General features: G+C 44.1%; 1 protein-coding gene across 11 annotated transcripts in view; it reads right to left on the bottom strand.

The window, feature by feature from the left end:
* The window catches only part of AGPAT3 (1-acylglycerol-3-phosphate O-acyltransferase 3), a 156459-nt gene that overhangs the window by 103854 nt on the left and 27208 nt on the right, over positions 1–25397 (bottom strand). Inside the window, exon 2 of one of the 11 annotated variants that reach the window (XM_029578491.1) lies at positions 19879–20014. The exons of the other annotated variants lie outside the window; for them this stretch is intronic. The gene's annotated coding sequence lies outside the window, so the exon portion shown is untranslated. The remainder of the gene's footprint in view (positions 1–19878; positions 20015–25397) is intronic. 11 annotated transcript variants of the gene reach the window in all.

The following is a 25397-nucleotide window of genomic DNA, read 5'->3' as shown; positions in this document are numbered from 1 at the left end:
GGAAGAACTGACTGAGTAACAAAGTCCAACAAAAAAACTCTAATATTCAGGGAACCACAGTAAAATAAATGATGGCAGATAAAGACCCAAACGGTCCATCTAATCTGCCCAGTAACTTATTAAGGGTAGTAACTGCTGCTCACTGATGGTTACCCATATATCTTCCATTAAGGGTTCTAACTTCCGCTCCATGCAGGTTATCCTCTTTTAGAAATGTTACACCTAAAGTTACCACAGGTTTTCCCGTTTCTTCATATCCATCCTCTAGCCATTAGGAATCCATCCATGACCTTTCTTGTCTTCACCATCTCTTCTAGGAGAGCATTCAATACATCCACCACAAGTTTCTTTTTCTTTCAAAAAGGTTTGATTCATGTGCATCATTAGTACCTTTCAGGTACTTAAAAGTCTGAATCATATTCTTCTCTTCTCCAGTCTTATCTATCTTTCAGTGCAGACCCCATACCATTTTGGTTCTCTTTTCCTGGACAACTTCTATCCCGCCTCTATTCTCTGTGAGAGATATGGTCTCCAGAGCTGAACACAATATTTCAGGTGAAGCCTCACCAATGACCTATACAATGGCATAATCATATTTTTCTTACTGGGTATACCCCTCTCAATGCACCCAGGATCCATTTCGCCTTAATCACCATCTTGTCACATTCCTTCGCTAAATCGTCAGACACCATCATCCCAAAAGTCTCTACCCCGATCCATGCAAATCATAACATAAGAAGTTTCCTTACTGGGTCAGACAGAGGGTCCATCAAACCCAGCATCCATATCAGTTTTTGCCTCCTCTCCCCAAACTACTACTTTTTATTTCTGCAACCCAAATACAAGACTTTGCACCGTTATGATGGTTCGACCGAATGACGATATATAAAATCAATAAATAAATACCAAACTTTCACATATTTGTTGCAATCTATGAACCCAAATAGCAAAGCCTCAAAAACAGCTAATCATAAAACAGAATCAAAATGATTTGCTCCTATGGCATTTACTATAATTTCTGATTCCAGGGCTTAAGTAACTGCTCTTCAAAGGTTACATATCAATGCAAAATTGTCCATAAGGTGTTAAAGTACTGTAAATTACAAAATGCCTTAATCTAAAAAAATTTAAGATATGAACCCCACAGGTGAATACAAATACAGAATCAATAAAATGAATTTAAAATCTACAAAATGACACTTTTGTAAATGGGAAGAGGAAAAAAAAAATACACAGCAATCAAAAATAAAATAGCAGCTATTCAAATGCTCCTTACCACAAACCTTCTCACATCTGCAGTTTCCTACTGTAAGTAAAATAAGAGGAAAATAAAAATAATCAACCACCTTCTGCATCATTTGGATTGCATCTCCACTTGCTACAAAGCTTGCAACAATCAAAAATATAAAAATAAAAACTAGCAAGATCAAAGCATACTCTAGAGCTAAAAATACAAAAATTCACAGTTACTGCAAAATATCCAAATATTTGGCTCCAATTCATAAATCTCTAGATGACAATTCAAAATATACTTGATAAAATGCTGCATGACATTTTTGCAACTCATCAGCAATATTCTTCATACACGATCTTAGTAACTTACATATTCTTAAGGTGTTTTTTGTCAAAGCTGGCTGATATCTGCACTGGTTCACTGTAGGTTGTATAAAATATACAAAAAACAGTCTCCCAAAAGCATTAAGTACCATTTTGGATTACTTCTCCACAAGTTACTTGTATGTAACAATAAGGAGAAAAGAAAAGCACGAGGTCTAAGCATAAATCAAAATTAAAAGCAGAATTCACATTTACTGTAAAATATCCAGATATCTCACTGTAGATAAATCTCAACTCCAGCTCGCAGATCCCAAAAATGACAATGCTTATTTGATGAGTTGTTAAACAATTTTGCAAATTGTCAGTGATGTTTTTCCTAGGTGATCCATGTGGTTTATGTTTATTCATTAATATAACCGGACAGAATGTAATAAATCAATACATCAATTTTACCACCACAAAGCATTTTGAACAAAGAGCATCAGTCATCTTGAAAATAATGGCCAACATACCCTCACAGTTCCTTTATTTTGCCATAAAACAATTAATCTGCTCTTTACACTGAAGCAAAACACTTTTGCCATTTCACAAGACAATTTTGCTGAGAATTGCACTATAAATGTAATCATCATTATGTAACACCAAGTATATCTGGGCCAATGCTCTATGACTTCCTGCTACTTTAACTGAATAATCATTAATAAACTTTTTGCTTTATAATCTAATGGTCCTCTCTTCTTATATACCAGCATTATTTTTACCTTATCAGCATAGTTGAGAATCCTTGCTATTACCATTTTGGTCTCTCAGCATTATTTTTCGCTGGACCAAGTCAATGGGCATGCTCCACTACAACAGGCTCTGCTTTTAGTGAGGCACCCAAGTTTTCAGCAACCACACCCGTACTATCTGAATTAGCTCCTGATCTTTCACTGTTTCTTGTAAGCCAATTATATGGATATTATTCCTTCGCCACAGTTTTCTTGATCCTCAATCCTGTCCATTAATAAAACATTTTCTTTTTTTAATGCAGCCAGCTGAACAGTACTTTTAAAAACACTTATATTCCTCATAAACGCAACATACTAAAGGACCGACAAGCGCCTGCGGGGAGGGCCCCCTTAACAGGGCGCTTGCCGGCGGATCGCCCCCCCCCCCTCCTTTCCGTTCCCCCCCCTTTTCCCTCGGTCCCCTGACGTCGGCTTACCTCGGCGGCGGAGCTGGGGGAAGGGGGGAGCAGCACGAGGGCAAAGACGGGGCGGCAGAAGCAGGAGGGAGGCGGGGGCCGCGGGCGCCGGCGCGGCCCGATGACATCATCGCGTTGCCGCGCGGCGACGTCATCGCATCGGGCACGCTCTGACACGCCAATCCCGGCCCGAGGTCTCGCGAGACCTCGGGCCTTAAGTAGGGGACGAGCGCCGGGCCAGGCCTCTTTTCGCTGGCCGGCGCTCGTGCTTTTGATGCGGAGGTGATCCCGGGAAGTGCCTGCTGCAGAGGCGAGCGGCGAGCGTGATACCGGCCGGTTGGGGCCTACAAAGCAGCGCGGAAAAAACGGGCAGGCGATTCCGGAGGACAGCCAAGGCAGGAGGCCCCCGGGGCGGGCAGGAAATTTAAAGGGCTGAGCGGTTCTGTAGTCGGGTAAACGCTGCGGAGCGAGCACGTGGGAGTCCCTAATTAAAAAAGGGGAAACACAGCAGCGTGCTCGAGCGGAGCATTCCCCGCCTGTGCAATCACTGATCGTGGTTGCTGCCGGCAGCGCGGAGGACACAGAACCCGAGTATTTCCCTACAAATTAAAGGTCCAGGTGCTGTTCTTCAGGCACGGCAACCGGAGGTGGCAGCCAGCGACCCAACAGGAGCAGCAGAAGGACAAGAAAGGATACAAGAACCCCTGGACTCCTCCCAACAACTAACTGTGAGTAAACCAGTTTGGTTTTTTGCTACGTTTGCACGAAATGGCTGGGGAAAGAGCAAACACACGTGGGAGGACAAAGGGAGCAAGGCAGACCAGGGGACAGAGCCGGTCGCAGAGCGTGGTGGCGCCCCGTGCCAAGCAGGCGAAGATACCCGAGCGTGCGAAGGAAGGAGGACGGGTCCCGGGCAGAGCTAACAGACCAGAGCAGGCGAAGGCGAAAGGGAGTGGCAACGGACAGGCCACGAAAGCAAGCAAGACACAGGCAGCGAGGAGCGCGAAAGGAGCAACATTGGCCACAGACACGGAGATTGCGACAGGGAGCGGCGGTGGCAGGGAGTCAGGAATGCAGCTGGAAGCCGGGCGTTGCAGCAATCCCCCTTGGGCATGGCCCATGTGGGCTCCGATGGGACCGAACAGTAATACAGCAACAGCGCAAGCACCGGCAGGTCAGGAAGGAAATCCTTTCTTCCCCACCACCTGGCAAGCTTCGATGTACCCACCTTGGTGGCAGGTACCGCCGCCGTGGTACACAGCGCCAGCGGGCGGCACCGCCACGGTCGGAGGCCACCAGCCGGGAGCGGAGGCCGCAAGGGAGACGGCACAGGACGCGGAGCGAGTAGCTACAGATAAGGACTTGCCCAGCGGAGGGGCCGGTACGGAGAGCGGAAACCGGGCTCTGACAACGCGGGAGGCGGAGGTACGAGCCGAGGAGACAGGAAGACATCGAGAAGGAGCGACACCGATAGGTGATACAAAAGGCAAGAGGACTAAACGGAAGAGGAATACCGGTGACTCCAGTGAGGAATCCTCCGAGGAGGAATCCGATGAGAGTGAGGCATCGGCGGACTCCCCGGTCAAAACACCGCGGGATATAATGTCAGCCAATGCGGCCGCGGCAGCCCTCCCCAACTTGGCGGAGTTGTGGGAGAGCGTGCCAAAGGTGTTACGTAGCAAGATAAAGCGTGAATATATTGACATTTTCACAATATTGGAGGGCAGGAAAGGGGCGGCCGAGAAGAAGAAAGGAAGGAAAAAAGAGGACCAAAAAGGAGGGGAGGTAAAAGTGCCCAAGAACATAACTAACTGGACCAGGGCATTTTTGAGAATGATAAGCGTCATAGGGAGGGAGGACCCGTCCCAGTACGCCCCAATGCTAAGTTATGCAGATTCCATATTAGAGGCATATAAGGAATACCAGGGGTGGTGCTGGTTAAATTACGATGAGAAGTTCAGGGATAGGATGGAGGAGAACGGGAACCTGTCTTGGGCAGCACAGGATGTGGGATTGTGGCTACGGCAAATGACCAGCAAGGCTATAGAGGCAGGGGCGCCGCGTAAATCAGTGAGACCACTTAGCGGTATGCCAAGCGCGAGTAGTAATTCATGGGGAGAGAATGGTAACAACAGGGTATGTTGGCGCTTTAACAAGGCAGGGTGCAATTTTCAAGACTGCAAGTTCAAACACATATGTTCATTATGTGCGGCATCGCACCCGGCATCGAAATGTACTAGGAAAGGTCAGGGCCCGACGGCTGGGAGTAATGGGAAAGGGAAGTTATGAATTATTTGACAAAGCGCCTTCCCCAGTTTGTTTGGCAGGCATGTTAGAATGGTTAGCTATCTACCCACGGCGAGGGGAAGCGGAACATTTGCGAGATGGTTTCGAACACGGTTTTAGGATACCTTTTCAGGGGGAGGTTAAGGGCATAAGTTACAAGAATTCATCATCGGCAGCAAGATTAGCGGACATAGTGCAACAGAAAGTGGACAGGGAGATCGAATTGGGCAGGATGGCGGGACCCTTTGCGGACCCCCCTTTTGCGGGAATGATGCTGTCACCTTTGGCTGTAGTGCCAAAAAAGGAGCCAGGGGAGTTCCGTTTAATACAAAACCTCTCCTTTCCGCGGGGGTTTTCTGTAAACGATGGTCTACCAGTGGAGGCGTGTACGGTTCAATACATGTCCTTTGACGAGGCCGTAGCATTGGTGAGGTTTTGCGGGGAAGGGGCGCTAATGGCAAAGGCAGATATCAAATCGGCTTTTAGACTACTCCCTGTACACCCTGACAGTTTTCCCATCTTAGGTTTCCACTTTCGGGGCTCATACTACTTTGATAAATGCATGCCAATGGGGTGCTCCGTTTCTTGCGCTTACTTCGAAATGTTTAGTAGTTTTTTGCACTGGGTATTACAAAAAAGGGCTGGGAATGGTAATGTGGCACATTACCTGGATGATTTTTTATTCGTGGGACCGGCCCATACGGACACATGCCAAAAAACATTGGCGGCATTCCAGGAGATGGCGGCGGAGTTCGGGGTTCCGTTGGCGGGGGAAAAAACGGAGGGCCCAACAACGACGCTGGCATTCCTAGGGATCGAACTAGACACGCAGGCCATGACTTCACGATTGCCGATCGAGAAGTTGCACAAATTACGGGGTATGCTCAGGGAGGCATTGGCCAGCAGAAAGTTGACACTGGTTAACATACAATCTATAATCGGGAGTTTGAACTTTGCATGCCGGGTTATCCCGATGGGGAGGGCCTTTTTGAGGCGTCTGGCGGACGCAACCAAAGGGGTCAAGAGGCCACAGCACCGTATCAGAATCACGAGCCCAATGAAAAAAGATATGGCGATGTGGTTAGAATTCCTAGACAGTTTTAACGGGGTATCCATGTGGCAGGAGGAGGCGATGTCGAACCAAGACTTAGATATACACACAGACGCATCGGGAGGATGGGGTTTTGGAGCATACTGCCAGGGTGCATGGTGCGCGGCGCCCTGGCCAGGGGAGTGGATACAGAGCGGGTTGGTTAAAAACATCACATTCTTAGAGCTATTCCCGATTTTGGTGGCCATTACAGTATGGGCGCATAGGCTGTGTAACAAAAAGATCATCTTCTGGTCGGATAACCTGGCCGTAGTGACCGTTATTAACAAACAGGCGGCACGGTGCCCTAAGGTGGCTGCATTGTTGAGGGAAGTAGTCTTACAAGGCTTGCGAATGAACATGACAATAAGAGCTAAACATGTGCCGGGCATCCATAATCAGGTGGCCGATGCATTATCCCGGGCTAAGTGGGATCTCTTTCGTCAACAGGTGCCAGAGGCGGAAGCGGAAGGAGTTCCCATGCCAAACCAATTATGGCAGATTGGAATGACACAGAATGGGGGCTGCTGAGGGCATCTGTTGCTCCAGCGACCTGGAAAGCCTACTGCAGGGGGTTTGCCAGTGTGCAGGCATTTTTACAGGGACAGGGATGGAAAGGGGGACGTGTAGAGGGCAGGCTCATAGAAAGGTTCGTGGCATGGGCGAAGGAGGAGGGGATGTCCAGGGGGTTGACGGTGAACAAACTGGCAGGCTTTGCATTTTTTGCAAAAGCACAGGGTTTAGGCGACCCCATGGATAATTTCATGGTCAAGAAGCTGTTAGCTGGCTGGGCCAGGAACACAGCGTGGAAAGGGGATAAGAGGCGGCCTATAACCCACGAGATATTGGTGAGCTTGTGGCATGCGGTAGCTCAGGTAGCTTCGGAGAGATTCGAGGTTATTCTTTTCAGGGCCGCCTTTTGCACGGCGTTCTTTGCAGCGTTAAGGGTCAGTGAGTTGGTAGCGGCATCAAAAAAGGACGAGGGAAATGATGGCATACTTTGTGGCAACGTTACAGTCCAGGAGCAGGGTATTACGATAAGGGTGCATAAATCCAAAACGGACCAGAGGGCAAAAGGGGTGGACATAAGATTAGCAAGAGTGACATCACAGGTGACTTGTCCGGTAAAGAACATCGAAAATTACCTACAAATCAGGCCAAAAGGGGGCACCCACTTATTAATTCATAAGGACGGGGTTCCATTAACCAAATTCCAGTTCGCGGCAGTGCTGCGCAGGGTAGTACACGTCGTGGGGCTGAATCCGGAGGAATACAGCACGCATTCCTTCAGAATCGGGGCCGCCACGAGTGCGGCACAGGCAGGCTTGCCCATGGAGGTGATACGGAGGCTAGGCAGGTGGAGATCTGCGGTGGCCAATCGGTACGTGAGGCCGGGAGGGGTGGAGAGTGGTCAGTAACTAAGCATTTAATATCTCACCCGCAGGTTCATTCTCACGGAGGCAGGTGGTATGGTTGGTAGGACACTCCTTCGTGCATTGGGCGGCCCGAAGGGCCCAGGAGAGACCGTACGGAACGCACCTGGGCTTGGCACCGCGGGGAGTCTGTGTGGCATGGATGGGAATCCGAGGCATGAAATGGGGCCGATTGATTCCGGAGCTACGGAACAGCTTACGTACAAGGCAAAAGCCGGATGTCATAGTTATTCATTTGGGAGGCAATGACTTGGGAGAAAACACAGCTAAGCAGTTAATTGATGTTATAAAAAGGGATGTGGAAACAATAAGGGAGATGGCCCAGGGAACAACCATAGTATGGTCAGAAATCATACCCAGGCTGAAACGGCAGGGTGATAAGCTATGGTGCAGGGGGCGCAAGAAGGTGAACAGGCAAATCGAGGTCTGGGCCCAGAAAGCGGGCGTAGCAACAATTCGGCACGACTGGGCTGATGAGCCCTGCCTAGGTCTGTATAGGCCGGACCTGATACACCTATCAGACGTCGGGTACGACCTGTTTAATAATGCAATACAGGAAGCACTGGAGCATGTCTTGACCGAGGTTGGGCCGCAGTAGTGGTGTGGGGGGCCCGGGACAAGTGTAACACTATCCCGGTCTGGTGGCGGGTGGTACCCGAGTTAGTGGGCCAGGAGGGGCCTGGAGGACACGGTGGACAAACCGTGGCCATAGGTGAAGGAGAAGTGCGTAGAGGTGGGCGTGGGCTGCCCGGGAGATGGCCCCATGGCTTGGACATGGCGGGGGGCCGGTCAGATCGTGTGGCGGACTGGCTAAAATGGCGGACGCCGGTACGAAGCCCGGTATGGTAATATTGGATGGACGCACTAATACTCGGGTACCGAAAGTTTGGTGTTTATATTAATAATTAATAAAAGCTGCGGCCTGTTTTTTACCAATCCTGGAGTACGTGTATTTAATGGATGGCTCTACCGTAAAAGGGAAGGGGGGGGGGGGGGGGAGAGCACAGCAGTGCAAGCTGCCTATGTTATAAAGGACCGACAAGCGCCTGCGGGGAGGGCCCCCTTTAACAGGGCGCTTGCCGGCGGATCGCCCCCCCCCCTCCTTTCCGTTCCCCCCCCTTTTCCCTCGGTCCCCTGACGTCGGCTTACCTCGGCGGCGGAGCTGGGGGAAGGGGGGAGCAGCACGAGGGCAAAGACGGGGCGGCAGAAGCAGGAGGGAGGCGGGGGCCGCGGGCGCCGGCGCGGCCCGATGACATCATCGCGTTGCCGCGCGGCGACGTCATCGCATCGGGCGCGCTCTGACACGCCAATCCCGGCCCGAGGTCTCGCGAGACCTCGGGCCTTAAGTAGGGGACGAGCGCCGGGCCAGGCCTCTTTTCGCTGGCCGGCGCTCGTGCTTTCCACCCACCCACCCAACTAAGGAAATGAGAGGAGGAATGGAGGGCACATTACTAAGGACCACTAGGGGCAAATAGTTAGAAGACAATGTTAGTAAGAGAATTGCCAAATGTACACTTTGTCGCAGCAATGGGGGTGGCGGGTGGTACCCGAGTTAGTGGGCCAGGAGGGGCCTGGAGGACACGGTGGACAAACCGTGGCCATAGGTGAAGGAGAAGTGCGTAGAGGTGGGCGTGGGCTGCCCGGGAGATGGCCCCATGGCTTGGACATGGCGGGGGGCCGGTCAGATCGTGTGGCGGACTGGCTAAAATGGCGGACGCCGGTACGAAGCCCGGTATGGTAATATTGGATGGACGCACTAATACTCGGGTACCGAAAGTTTGGTGTTTATATTAATAATTAATAAAAGCTGCGGCCTGTTTTTTACCAATCCTGGAGTACGTGTATTTAATGGATGGCTCTACCGTAAAAGGGAAGGGGGGGGGGAGAGCACAGCAGTGCAAGCTGCCTATGTTATGTTCAAAGTGGAGTACAAAAAACGTACATAGCTAAAACATAATACACAAGACCACAAAATTTTACATGAAAATCAAAATAAAATATGTAACGAAACAGTCTCCCCATGAAAACATGCAATTTATCTGTATGCCTCCTTAAAATATGCTGAGAGTTTTTTCTAACATTTAATATCTTGCTCGGCAAGGTGTTACTACCACTACTACTTAACATTTTCTATAGTGCTACATGACATGTGCGACGCTGTACAAGCACAAAAAATAAAGCCAATCCCTTCCCACTAGATAAGACAAACATACAGGACAAGAGACTTGTGGCATTCCATAATAAAAGACCCATGTATGAGAACACTCAATTTCTGCTGCATTTTGCATTCACGAAGAGCAGGAACAACCAAAAGCTTAGATGCAGAGGGCTAAGTTGTAAGGCGGCTCATAGTTCTGCAGTCTTTTCCCTAAAACACTGAGTTTTCAGAATACAGTAACTTATGGATAACAAATCTTAAATTGTACACATCACTGCACAGATAACCAACCGATGCAAGCTAAATAAAATAGGCATAATGTGCTCGTTACATTTTAAACCAGCAATTAATCTAGCGCCATGTGTTGTGCAAGCTGCAGAACCCTGATCTGGATTTTAGGAAACTTTTATATAGGCCATTATAATAATCTAAATGGCCCAAAACCATGACTTACAATACTGTATGAAAAAGCTCCTGAGTCAATATTACTCGCAAAGGCCTTAACATTTTCAATTTTAAAAAATGCACTCTTGAGCTGCAACTCTATGGTCAATATCTGTTATTTTAACTACATCTCTCAACACCTTCTTTAATTTGAAATGAGGATTACAGTTTGCTGAGCTTATCTTCTAAAACGAGACATTCTTGAAATTTATTTATTTATTTATTTTTTTAACATTTCTTCCTTTAGGTCAGCTAAGGATATCTCCGTTTCCTACATCATCTTATCAGATTGTTTAGCTTTCACCAGTATCTGCACGGAGACGTTAAAATTAGGTGATACAGAACAGACCCCTGTGGAGCTCTCCTTACACGTCTTCTCAGATGCATGGTCCAACCCGAAGTCTGCCGAAATTCATTTTATAACAAAGAGGCATAGTCACTAACTCCAGAGAATAGCAGCCCAAACTCACAGCATGAAAGACACAGGTCCAGTTGCTAATATTTTTGACATGACATTTTTACAGCCCATTTTTTTTGGTCTTTTTAAATTTACTGTCAGCAAATTTACTGACAGCTGGCAACCCAAAAAGGAAATTTTTGAGGGTGATATTCAGCATGACTTATCTAGGCAAGTATGGACTTATCCATCTAAGTGTCAGGGGCTGAATATCTGCTGAGGAATAGTGGTTGCCATTTAGCTGGATAAGTAATTGTCCGGATTAGTGGCAGGTAAGGTGAGGGCATTCCAGGGAAGAGCTGAGTTAGCTAACTCAGATATTTAGGGTTAGCCAGATAATTTATCTGCTAACTCTAGTTTGCCCATAGACCTGTCCTAAATTTAGCTAGATATACTTCTCTAGCTAACTTTAAAATAGTTGGGTAAATTCAACAGCACGGCCGCGTCACTGAATATGTTTATCTGGCTAGCTAGCCAAGCCACATGGCGGCTCAATATCTACCTTTTTTTTTTTTTAATTTCAAGTTACACTCTATAAGAAAGTCTTGTTAAAGAAAACACAAGTTTCCAAATAATATAGCAGAGAGGAGACCACATGATCCAATGCTGGAGTAGGACGCACGTCTAGCTCGCCCTCTGTTCCCCCTCCGATAATTGCAGGTTTTTTTCCCCAATTTCAGAAGATTTCGACCGCGATTAGCTTCTTCCATGGCTTCCCAACTCCACATTGACAAGCTCTGGCATGGAAGCGGTGATATGGCCAGTAAACTGCAAGGGGAGAAGAAATTGCCGGGTAAGACGGAGGATTCCAAGATGTCCGACGGCCTGCCAAACCCGAGTCAGTGAGGAGGCTCCAGCATCAGCGCCTTAGTAGAGGTGGTCACACGGGCGGTGGTTGTGGCTCTGGACACGCAGTTTCAAGCCACATCCCATCTTATTGGGAAAACATCTTATTGGGAAACAGTTGGGAATGGATTTCCACAACGAAAGATCCAATGGGCCGATACATAATACTTGTGGTGAAAATTCTAGGCCGCCCTCTTACTATATGTAGTGTGTATCCCCCCCAATACATATTCTCACCAATTTTTCATGAAACTAATGAATGAGCTTCTCACAAAAGCGGAAGGCCGCATGATAATGATGGGTGATTTCAACTGTGTAGTGGACACTATTTTGGATAGATCCTCCCAGGTGGCAATCCCAGCGATGGGTAAGAATAAAGGCATCCCTTTTCTTTGCAAACAACTGCAACTGCTTGACATATGGAGGACATTACACCCAGAAGAATCAGATTTCACCCATATCTCTTGGGCCCACTTGACTATGTTGAGGATAGATTATATTTTAATTTCAAACAGTTTGGCAACAGTGAAAAGGGCAGAGACTAGGCAATCAGAATTCTCTGACCACTCATATAATGGGGAGAAGTGAACTGGGGAAAGTTGAAAGGAGGGTCCAACCGATGGAGATTCCCAACTCACATGGCAGGGGATGGGGACTTCCAGCCCTATCTTAAAGAAAAATGGGATGATTATCAAACCAATAACAGACAACATAAATCTACTCCCTTATTGTTTTGGGAGGCTGGGAAATCAGTCATGAGGGGAGAGATTACCGCTTACATGATCAGGAAATCCAAATTATTAAATCAACATCCTAGAACTAGAAAAAGAGCTACGGAAGGCAAAAATAAAAATAAGGAATCAGAGGCCACCAAAAAAAAAAAAAAAGATATAGGGAAACTATTTACTCCCTTAACAGCTATTTACATCAGAAAGCACAGAAACGACAACTTAATTTCATTTTTTCATTTCATTAACATTTATTAATCGCCTAACACAAATAGGCCTACATACATAATAAAAACATTAATTAAAAAAGCTTCACAAACAGAAATTTGGTTTCACAGAAACAAAGAGTAAATAGTACCATATAATGGTACTAATAATATATTAACAGTAAATCAAATTATCTATCAGACATCAGTTGATATTGACAGAGACTCTTAATAATTGCTCTATTCACAATCTTCTCACTTTTTGCTGATAACAATAATCTCACTTATTGTTCTCCAAAAGCTGAATTCACACTACTTCAGATTATTACATATTATAGGTACGACGGAGCAAAAACTCTTAATGCCAACTTAAATCTTTTAAAATTTCCTAACAACCATATTGCTTTGGCAGGCAAATTAATGTCATCATTAGTAAAAGCCCAAGGGGGTCAAACTTTTATTGAAGCATAGAGATTCTGAGGAAATAAGACATCGGCTGATGACATCTGCAAAATTTTTAGGTCTTTTTATGAGAACCTTTATAATATAGAGTCCAAAGAGGCGGAAGTGGCAGAACAGAATTTTTTTTAAAGGGCTGTCGCTACTGCAGATCTCGGCACAGCAATTAACATGGTTAAATAGACCTATCTCGTTACAGGAGATTTTAGATGGAATTAAGACTAGCCCATCTCATAAAGCCCAAGGGCCTGATGAGTTAAAATGCAGACTATTACAAGATACTGAGCAGTGACATTAGTGGGGCCCTTAGGGAATACTTCAGGGAAGCCTTAAATCAGGGATCCTTCCCCAAGGAAGCAACATTGACATATATCACTGTTCTCCCTAAGGGAGGGAAAGATCCTCTATCAGCAGCCTCTTACACAGATTTCCCTCCTCAATTTTGACCTTAAATTGTTCAAAGTTCTAGCTACTAGATTACAGACAGTTCTGCCCTCCTTGATTTCTCATGACCAGGTTGGCTTCGTCAAAGGGAGGTCACCATGCAAACATATATTACACTCTGGACAGCAATGCTGCAATGGGGAACCATCACTGGTGGTAGGTTTTGACGTGGAAAAAGCGTTTGACCAAGTGCTTTGGAAATATTTTCTCTCAGTCCTTAGCAGATATGGCTTTGGAGGTGATATAATTGGAAATATCTCCCTACTATATCAGGAACCTACCTCCTGCATCCTTGCAAATGGGACCATATCGCAATCATTCAAACTTAAAACGTGGTACTCAACAGGGACGCTCGCTTTCCCCATTGCTCTATATTCTATCATTAGATCCTTACAAAGGAAAATTGTAATGAAGCCAGAAATAAGGGGTTTTGAGACCAAAGAGCACAGTTTTAAAATTGCTACCTTTGCAGACATTTTGGTCTTTTTAACCGACCCAACACGGTCCCTCCCTGGGATCATGGGGTATCAGGAACAGTTTGGAATTTTCTCGGGACTAAAAATAAATTTCGATAAATCTGAGGCCCTCGATATCACTGGGGCACTCAGGAATCAATGGCCAGGCTCTTTCCTGTTAAGATGGGTGGATAAGGAAATTAAATATTTAGGTATTAAAATCCCAGATATACGTAACATATATAATTGTAACATTCTGCCCCTGTTGACAAAAACTAAAGAAAGGCAGGATATGTGGCAGAATTTACCCCTTTCGCTGGGAGGAAGGATACAGTTGTTTAAAATGACAGAACTGCATAGATGGTTATATCTTCTCCAAATGCTACCGATTTGGCTCAAAAAGAAACATGTAAAGGAACTGGAGAGGAGACAGAGTTATTTTTTGTGGAGAGGGAAATGGGCTCGTTTAGCATTACAAACGATCCAGCTTCCATGGGAAGAGGGGGATATGGACTGTCCCAACATTCAAAACTACAATCTAGCAAGCCTCCTGAGACATATTCAGGATTGGTTGTGTGGAACAGAAGTTTTCTTCCCTTCCAATTTTCTGCAAGCCTGTTATGGACCCCTCAAAATACAAAAATTGTTACATGTTCAGGAGGCGCCCTACGAAAAGGGATTCAACATAACCATATTCTTAAATATTGCAGAATGGCCTGGCAGGGGTTATGTAGTAGACTGGGGGTCGCCTGGGAAATCTCACCTTTTATATCTATAATTGGACATCCCCCATTTCTTCCTGGACTAGAAAACCCAGTGTTCAGAGTTTGGGCGGACAAAGGGCTAGAATATCTCTACCAATTTATACATAGGGACATGGAAGCAATTCATATGTTTGATAATCTGAGACAAGAATATGATCTTACCCATAGGGAGTTCTATGCATACCTTCAGACGAGACGTTTCATCGAGCATGATCTCTTCTCAAGTCCAGATTGCTTAATTCTCAAAAAGTTTATGAAATCTCTCTCCCCCCAAGGGGCAAAAAATTTCTTGTGCACCATTTAATAAGGCTATTAAAGGAATAAACGCTGATGGGCAGCTCCAGAGTTTGGCAGATAAGTGGAACAAGGAATTAGACACCCCTGTCACCCATAACATACTGAAAACAAGTTTTTTGGGTCTAAAGAAACTGTCAGAATGTATTAATGTGGGAGACAATTGAAATTCCTTAGATACATGTATGTTTCCAAAGTATGGGCATATAAGATCAAATTATACATAGGTCACTTTCAGTTAAAGTATGGTATAGCACCAGGAACTTTCACAGTTTCTGGAGCTGTAGTCATATTCTAGGGTTTTGGCGTAAAGGTTTGAATTGTCTTAGGGTAATGATTCAAATCACCATTATTGATTCTTCGCAATTATGTCTGTTAGAGTGTATGGACAATTTAAAGCGTGTAACCACAGAGAGCCAACGTAGGTTTCTACGAAAAGCTTTCCTACTGACAAAAAAAAAAAAAAAAAAAAAAAAAATCGATTCTAGACTTTTGGCTTAAGGAGGACATTCCTAACATGACACATTGGAAGCTAAAGCTACATCAAATGACGGTTTTTGAACAGCTATTGGCTAGGAGAGGCTCTCCGTCCAAATATAACGAGTTCCTGAGGATATGGCATGCATATATGTCATTGAACGTAAAAGCCAGAAGCACTCTTCTAGACCTTAGTTGAGACATTTCCAGGAGAAAATCACCATGGATGAATGCTGAGATGGACACTCCTTATCAAAGCAAAGATGTATTCTGGGGAAGGGGGGAATTGGGGAAGACTTCGGTGTTATGTATGTTTCCAATTACAGTTGTTTTAAGTTATGAAAATTTGGAAAATTAAAATAAAGACATTTAAAAAAAACCCCAAAAACAATATAGCAGTATGTATATACATACAATGAAATGAAAAATAAGCAAGCAAAAATTTCATTGCAAAGAATCCAAACTATAGGGGGATGAAGTCCTCAAACTTGAAAATGTTCATCAAAGAAAAGAAAATACTGAAATAAAAGCATAAACCTGGACACCAAACAACAATTTTCAACCATTTACTCCCTTGACCACAACTGGTCTAGGTCCAATCTTTTTAGAATCAAGGAAAAACTTAAGCTGATCAGGTGGGAAGAAAACATATTTCACATTGCAACATTAACAATGATGATACCCATTTGCATGTTCTATCTATAAGCAGAAGATAAACATGTATAAACAAAAAATAAAACAATGCATTTGCAGGTATAATGCAGAAAACAAACAGATCCAAATGCACGAGTCTCCTGGTGCATTGTTAGAAACAACTTTATATGCTATTGATTTGTCTTAGCTAATTTGGAAAAATACTTATTCTTTGACCCAAAAATAAAATATGAGCTTTCTGAAAGTACATGTTTATAACTGAAGTCCTTCTCAAAGATAAAGACCAGCAATGTGTTTCTTTACGCTCTTCTGATATTGACCTTTCCAAAACGGCGGTTTAATCAAGGCTATCCAGGATAAGCTGGGCTGCTCCATATTCCTCTGACTGCTACTATGTCCCACCCTCAAAGACTGAAAAAAATATATACTGACAGTTGGCAACCCGGGAAGGATTTTCTGGCATGCCTTCAGATGGTGCTGGTCAGTGGTAGGGTCCAGGACAGGGGCGGCTGTGAAACATTAGGCAGAGCTGAAACTGGCTTTAGAAGTGACCCAACATCTGCTCTGGTTATATGCTGTCTGGGGCAGCATAACATTCGAACTGCCAGAAGTGGCTAACACCTAGAACCGCCGCTGGCACATTTCTATGCTATGTTTTAAGCTCTATAAATTAAAGAAAAATGATTTTGGTGTATGAATTGATGCACTGTATTAAGTAAAGACAAAAATTCTGCAGTTTGTCTATTGCAAAATAAAATCTAAAAATGTACCACAAGTGTGCCATGAGTGGCTAATGCTCTAGAAAAGCTGCTTGCATGAGAATATGTAACTATATTTTAGGCTCTATAATTGAAAGAAAACTTAATTAGTTACAATACAAATTCAAATATCCTTCTTTTACATTTTCACATCGGATTTTACAGATATTGATGACATTTTTCACATCAAAGTACAGTTTCACTAGAACCGCTGCAGGCACACTTATGCAATTGAGAAGTGTAAAGACTGGCACAATCTGTGTACATGATCACAGTAAGTTACAGCTCCATGACTTAATGACTGTCAATATTGTACATACCCACAATCAGGTCGATACTGTAACGTGCGGTTGAAGATTTCCCCGTCTAATGTGCTGGGAGCGCACAATTTGGACGCGTAAGGCGATTCAGCGATACAGTCTCCAGTTTCACGCGTCCTTAGCGCTTCTTAAAACAGACGCATAACCCTTTCCGCACGCAGCATGTATATGATATGTAAATGAACGAATTAGCTGTATAATGAAGGAATTAGCTATTCCCCTCCGATACTGTGACGCGCGCTCAGATTATCTCCTTTGTAACCCGCTATTTTGCCGCGTCCTTAACCTGTTAGTTTACCGCTACCCTCTACTTGGTGTTAGTGTGGTGTTCGAAAATTAAAACGGGAATAAAGTGTAAAAAATGGTGTAAAAAAAGTGTAAACACATTGCTTACCTGCCCTGGCCCCGTCCAGTCTCCGGTGCAGCCCCAGTCCTGTCCCCTCCTCCCGAAGCAAAAAAAAAAACAAACCGAAAAAGTAGCAAGGCTCGGGCCTGCTACGGTAGTCCCTTCTCCTCTCCTCCCGATTTCGGCGCTCAAGGCGGCCGGGTGGGCGTGCATTCATCCAGGCAGAGGGAGCCGGCGGCGAAAGCGGCCTCCGGCTCCCTCTGCCTGGATGAATGCACGGCCCCCGCCGGCAGTGAATGAATGGTATGAGCGCCGCAATCGCACGGGCATTCATTCACTGCCGGCGGGGGCCGTGCATTCATCCAGGCAGAGGGAGCCGGAGGCCGCTTTCGCCGCCGGCTCCCTCTGCCTGGATGAATGCACGCCCACCCGGCCGCCTTGAGCGCCGAAATCGGGAGGAGAGGAGAAGGGAGAAGGGACTACCGTAGCAGGCCCGAGCCTTGCTACTTTTTCGGTTTGTTTTTTTTTCTGCTTCGGGAGGAGGGGACAGGACTGGGGCTGCACCGGAGACTGGACGGGGCCAGGGCAGGTGAGCGGGGGCTGGGGGATAGTTTGCCGAGCATCGGGGAACATAACTGTCCACTTCCTGATACCTGTCATTTGAAATGACATTTGAAATGACAGATACCAGAGCGGCCGTGAAGCGTTAGGCCCGCGAACCCAGGATACTGTATAGGCGCTCTATACAGTAAAAATGGGTTGCGCAGGCCTAATGCTTGCCTAAGGCTTCGCAGCTGCGGCATGCATTTGCATGCAATTAGAAGAGAGTATAGAGCGGTAGGTGAAGAGAACTGTGCGTGCGGGGAACGAGGGTGCGCCTGACACTGCCGCACTGTTTCTACCGCGGCCTTAGAGTATCGACCCGAATGTAACTCAAGTAAGGCCTAAATGTATTGTTTGATATACAATACACATACCTAACTTGATCTACTCAGACTGAACAGATGTTTCTGTAAATTACTGCACAGAAAAGAAGCTCTCTTAGTGGGAGGCAAGTACTTGTTTGATAAGACAATGAACAAATTCTAAAGGTTGATTGACTTGAATATACATCTGAAGACTAAGCCAATCTTAAACAATACAAAGGGACACAAAATGATCTAATTACAGCCTGTGTCTAAGAAAGGCTAAAACCATCAACAAAAAGGCAGATACAGATAACCTTTCAAACTTTTGCAAACCTTCTCATCTCTGACTTATCACACACCTACCCCCTTCTCCCTCTCTTTCTGTTAAGGCACCATTCGTTGTAATATAAAACTTTAAAACATGCTTGCACATTTAATATACTTATACAAATATCTTCCTTTTTTCTATTCACTATTGCACACAATGCCCTGGGAAAGTGAACTCAAGATTTGCATGTCAATTCTAATATATTTGCAGGGAATAAATTTGTCTTAGCTAGGATTATGGCATGTGAGAACTAGTAGCTTCATCCACTTTTGAAACATTACTCTGTTTTTATCATGAGTCCTAAACCTGGAGCTCTTAAAAAGCAGGGAGAGAAGGCAGGTGGTCCCATTCCAGACCCCTATCTTTCCCTCCAACACAGTTGAGGATTTAGGGGCAAATTTTCAAGACACCTAAATACGGTGTTAAATAAAATGTTTTATTCTGAAACAGTCTTGTCTCCTCTTTTCCATTAAAGGATGGAAATGATGTATTAGGGTAACCTGTGATAACGGAGGCATAGTATATACTCAATATAGAAGAATCCCATCACTCACTTTTTCATATCTATGCTGGAAGACATTTTGAAAGCCATGCCATGCCCATCCTACTTGTATTCCTTTTGTCGTATACCAGAAACCTTGGTCTACCTAGACATTGGCACTGGGAATTTGGTATGTATATGATGAGGTTCCCAAGGTAGGTTAGTCGCATGTGAACAGCACAACAAATAAGTTACATAAGTATGCAATGTCATCATATGGTGCTGATGCAGAACACGCTCTATCAGTGCTCAGAAAGACATAGAAGTCTTTCTTAGCATGTGCAGGCATTCCAGTTTCCACCACACGAGTCTCCTCGGTCATTTCATACACTAGCTGCAACTCTACAGGAAGGAGGGTGGCGTTGTGTAGCTGATTTATTTTGCTGTCTGCAGAGATCACCTGTTACAGGTAAGCAACTACACGTTCTCTGTGGTCAAGCAGGTACATATTCAGCCACACAAGTGGAGATCCCAAGCTGAGCATTGCATTCAGTATTTGTCTTTTGCTGGATATGTAACATGGTTTATGGTTAATTAAAGCTTGTATACAGCAACATCATAAATTTCATAGCAGTTTACAATAAAAATGTACATAGTAAAAAACAGCAAGAACACAATCAAAATAACATTCGAAACAAAAACAAACTGGATACAAGTTAAACTATAAATCTAAATAAGCTTTCTTAAATAAAATGTTTAAAGCCCTCTTAAAAGATTTAACACAAGGCTCTAATCTAACCTTATCCACGAGGGAATTCCACAAAATAGGGCATGCGACAGAGAAAGCCCTATCACTCATGGTGTTGAAATAGGTGGGCTTCACTGTTGGAACCTCAAGGAAGTTCTTCTGAGCAGATCTTAAGGCAAGTGGTGGCCTGTAAATTTTTAAGAAAGATCACCAGCTGAGATAATTGGTATTGAGAAGCTTGAATATGACGACTATTAATTTATACATAATTCTCCACTTGATGGGAAGTCAATGCAGATCAGTCAGAATAGGATATATGGACACGGAACTTGGCACCAGACAGGACATGCGCAGCAGCGTTCTGAGCCAACTGTGATGGTCTCAAAACAGTATTTGGGAGTCCAGCATATAATGCACTGCAAGTGTCAAAATTATTAAGAGTCAGCGCCTGAAGCACCGTACAAAAATCATTAGGAACAAGCATAGGATGAAGTTTCTTACTAGATGTAATTTGAAAAGGAACTTTTAATGACGAAGTTAATATGAAAATTGAAAGAAAGACTTGAATCCAGGAGCACTCCAAGGTTACGCACTTGATTACAAATGGGAATCTTGAAATTTTATGATAAATGAGAAGGAAAACTGGATAATGGAAATTTGGACAAGACCAATAAGTTGGTTTTCTCCATGTTGAGGAGGATTTTATTATGAAATAACCATTTTTCTATAAACTCTAAATAGAGGGGAAATATGTTGGAAAACAGACCATGAAGAGAAGAAAGGAATGAGAAATTGAACAGCAGCACAGACCTTGTAATTTACACTGAGGGTTGAAGAAAGGAGGGCGGGAGAGCTGATGCAGTGAATTGAACACTTTTTTTTTTTTTTTTTTTTTTTTTTAAAGAACTGTTTGGTCAAATTTACAATCCTTATGTGAGACTTGCTCGAGACTGTAATGTTTGGTAAAGGTGTGTATGCTGGATGGATGGATGCTGAATTCCAACATTAGCAAAACAATAGGAAATGCAGTTAGATAGCCACATAGAGAGTTTTGCTTCTTAATTAGCAGCCCTTGCTTAGCTGGTTCATATGAGAGGAAATGAGATTTTCTGAAAGCTTAGTTCTCTCCAAGTAAAATAATAAGGCTCTTCTGTAGTCCAAGATATGAAGAATTTATTCAGCTATGCTGGAATGAGGTGTTGGGAAAAATGTTGGTAATACAATGAATTGATTCAAATGAAAATGAGAATCAATGTTAGATAAAAGCAAGTTTGCTTACTGTAAATGGCGTTTTCTGTACATAGCAGGATGAATTAACGATGCTGTCTTGGGTGTCGTCATCCAACGGTGCACGATACGAAGCTTTCTCCAAGTGACAGAGCTTTGCTATTCTGTTCATGCACGGCAGTTTCCGCGCAATTGAGTCAAGTCTAGTTTCCTCAGTTCATAACAAAGATCAAGGACTAAGTCCAATGGAAGGTAGAGACTGACCATGGAAGAGGGCGAGAATGCATGGCTAATTCATCCTATCTACAGAAAACACAGTTTACAATAAGCAAGCTTGCTTTTTTCCGTCGATAAGCAGGCTGAATTAGCCATGCTGTCTTGGGGAGTTCCCAAGCTATGGGTTGCAACAAGTTTTACTTCTTGCACACTGATTTTTTTTTTTTTTTTTTGGCAAGCCATCCTGGGTGGTAGTCTCTACTCAGCTTGGATAGAACTCAAAACAGCTCTTCCCACTGAACTGTCTGAATCTGAGAACTGGTCCAGGCAGTAGTGGGCTGTAAAAGTATGCACAGATTGCTATGTTGCAACCTTGCAAATATCCACAACATTCAAGTGCGCTATGGAAGAGGCAGTAGACCTGACCTGGTGTGCCTTGATCTTGGAAGACAAAGGTAGGGTGGCTGAAGAACAGAAGTCTGTTATCCAGTTAGAGAGAGTTTTCTTCATTACTGCCACTCTTAGTTTATTAGGGTTAAAGGAAATAAACAGTTATGGGGTACCCCTATGACCTGGTGTTCTTTGTTTGTACTAAGCTAAGGCCCATTTACAATCCAATGTATGCAAGGTTTTTTCCCCCACTCCTTTTGGTGCAGCTTGGGAAAGAAAGTTGGCAGTGTAACAGTTTCATTTGGATGAAAGACTGAGACCACTTTTGGTAGAAACTTTGGGTGTGGTCGGAGTACCAATTTGTTATGGAAAAACTGTACATAAGGCAACGTGTGTATTAAGGCTTGAAGCTCACTCATCGTGCAGATTTAACGGCCACTAGGAATAAAACGTTCCATATCAGGGATGTTAGCGGAGCTGTCTAGTGGTTCAAAAGGACTTTTAATTAAAGCCTTTAGAACAATATTAATATCCCAAGGAACAGGAAGTTTCTGAACCATAAGGTGTACTTGTAGTAGTCCAGTCATGAACATTGAGATGAGCGGGTGCAGTGAGTTAGAAAGCCTTTTACCTTGGCAGTGATATGCTGCGATAGCACTCAAATGAACCCTGATAGAAGAGGTCTTTAAACCTTTCTGAGATGGTATAAGCAGTTCAGCAATAGTTTGGAAGGACAAGAGAAAGGGTTGAGAGGGTACATTGTACACCAGAGTAACAACTCCATTTGAATGAATAATTTCCTGGTGGAAAGCAAAATGTCCTGTATTGGTGATGGCAATAGTAATGAAGCTAAGATGTTGCACACAGTATCCATGCCATGAGGTGCAAAGAGAAGGGGAGCAAATGTAACAGGGTCCTCCCTTCCTGTGTCACGAGATTCGGATAACCCTCCAAAAGCCTTGGAGGCTATACTGACAATTTCACTAGATAGGCATACCATGGTTACCTTGGCCAGACTGCGGAAATTAGAATCATCTCCGCTTCATCCTGGATACATTTCTGTATTGTTTGTGTGATGAGAGGAATTGGAGGAAATGCATTTAGAAGACAGGCTGACCATGACAGAAGGAATGCATCCTGAGAGTCCCTGTTGCAACTGGGTAGAACTGAATAAAAACGATTCAGTTTTTTGTTGTGTTCTATCATAAAGAGGTCTATCCATGATCTGCCCCAGTGGTAAAAGATGATGTTTGCTATTTGCTGGTCCATGGACCACTCATCTGGATGAAATATTCTGTTGAGTCGGTCCGCTTGGACATTTGCCATGCTGGGCAAGTATGTCGCCAGGAGGCTGATGGAGCTACTGATTGCCCACTCCCATATCAGATCTGCTTCTTTGTATAAAATCAGAGAACCTGAGCTTCCTTGTTTATTTATATAAAACATAGCTACCTTATTGTCCGTGTGTATCATCACAGTTTTTCCCTCCAACAACTGCTCGAATGCCACTAGGGAGTAGCAGATTGCTCCGAGCTCTAACAAGATGATTTGAAAGGTCGCTTCTTGCATTGACCACTGGCTTTCTGCTTTGTATTGAAGGAGATGAGCTCCCCAACCTTGGAAGGATGCATCTGTCATAAGGATCGATTGATGTGGGAGCAGTCGCAGAGGTGCTCTGAACCGCAAGATTTCTGGTTTCATCCACTAAGAAAAATCCTATTGAACTGAAACAGCAAGAAGGATCTTGACTGAAAGTGTGTCAAAATTGTGACCATTGAATTTTTAGACCTTACTGTGGTTGTCGCATATATAGACAGGCATGGGGAACTACACTGATGCCAGAGGCCATATGGTCCAGCATGCCTAAGAATTTCTGAACTGTAGTTGAGGTCTGAAGATTCTGCTATGAGACAAGACAATGAAGACACTCCCTTCTGTATAGAAAAAGGAAAACCCTTGACTGGATAATAGGTATTCTTACTCCTATAAACTGCAAAATCTGCATTGGGTTTAGAACTGATTTTTCATAATTTATTAGGAAGTCTAAATTCTCCAGGAATTGTATCTACTCTGAAGGTCTGTTTGCAGAGCTGTCCAGTTTGGAAAACTAAGCGCCAATCGTCCAGGTAGGGAAAAATGTGAATTTCAGCTCGCTGTAGATGGGTCACAGCTACTGCTAAACACTTAGTGAAGATTCCCCAAGCAGAGGAAAGTCCAAAGGGGAGTACTGTTTTGGACAGTGCTACGATTTCGCGCCCAGCAACAACTGCGTTGAGTCAAGGCGATGGGGCATAGCTACCCAATACTTAAGAGACACATTCTTCATCCCGAAGTCAGACAATTTTTGGGCCCTCCGATGTTAGGGATGAGGAGACATGCAGTTCCTGTAGTTGGCCTAGTTGGGGTCTGGGCCCAAGCAGATATAGCAATAATTATCCAACCTGTTGTAGACGTTATAGGTTTAGCTCCGATTCTAAAGAAGCTGAGGTGAATGGGGAGAAAGGCTCTTTACGACCGGCGATGGCATGGAAAAAAAATGAACCAGCTTGACTTAACTCAACCACACAGGAACTGCCACGTATGAGCAGAACAAAAAAGCTCTATCACCGAAGAGTGCTTTGCATCATGCGCAGTCAGATGACATCACCCAAATCAGTATGGCTAATTCAGCCTGCTTACTGATGGAAAAAAAATTTAAGGGCGAGTTCTCAAAACCATCCTAGTTTTAAAAAATGTGTGTACAATGGGGAATGGACTATTAGGGCCTAGAGCTTGCTCATTCTGTGTGTTTAAGTTGCTATTACAAATAATACTTTTGAAAACAGGAATTTGACACCATTTATTGCTAAGGGTTCAAATGGTGAATTAATTAACCGAGAAGGAACTATGAGGTCCCACTGCTTAAGGGCAACTTTAATAGAAGGGTGAAGATGATAGAGATTTCTAAGATGAATTTAGTCACTATGGGATGGCAAAAAATTGGAAGGTCTTCTAATTACTGTTGATATGCCACAATAGCGCTTAATTATGCTCTGATGGAATAAGTCTTTAGACCCAATTTGGATAAGATTGAGTAGATAATGAAGCAATATCGAAGGGAAACAACTGAGCGAATCCTCATTCTGAGGACACCAACATTTTTTCCCATTTAGAGTTATAAGAATGTCTGATAGAAGGTTTCCCTTGCTGCTAAAATTATCCGTTTTAATTCTCTAAATAAGGGCATTGCTAGTACTACTTTGCTCTAAATATGCAAGCCATGAATGCTAGAGACTGAAGGCTGGAGATGAAGAAGCAACCTATATTGGAAGACAAATTGGCTTCAAAAAATAGCTCTTGCTGCACCAAAGAAACCAAATCTGTTGCTGTAAGAAGGAAACTATTAGAATAATCTTCCCTTTGTTCTTTCTTAATTTGAAAACGTTTAATAGGAAAGGTAATGGAGAAAAAGTGTATATTAGGCCTTGGTTCAATGAAATCAAGAAAGCATCTGATGCTAGTGCATCTTGAACTGATCTTTTCAAGTAATAAAGGGGAAGCATGTGGTTGAACAGTGTTGAAGAGGTCTATTCATGGCTTTTCCAAACGTTAGAAAAAGAACTGCGCATGCTGGTGTGAAGACACTATTCATGAGGTTGAAAGTGATACTGAGGGTGCCAAGATGTTTTCATCTGGAAGATGAATAGTATTTAGATATATCTTCCTTAAAATTACCCAGTTCCATATTTTGCAGATTT

The sequence above is a fragment of the Rhinatrema bivittatum genome, chromosome 15 (genome assembly GCF_901001135.1).
Source record: "Rhinatrema bivittatum chromosome 15, aRhiBiv1.1, whole genome shotgun sequence".
Lineage (NCBI taxonomy): Eukaryota > Metazoa > Chordata > Amphibia > Gymnophiona > Rhinatrematidae > Rhinatrema > Rhinatrema bivittatum.
Note: the sequence above shows the minus strand (reverse complement) of the source record. Positions and strands in the feature narration are given on the sequence as shown.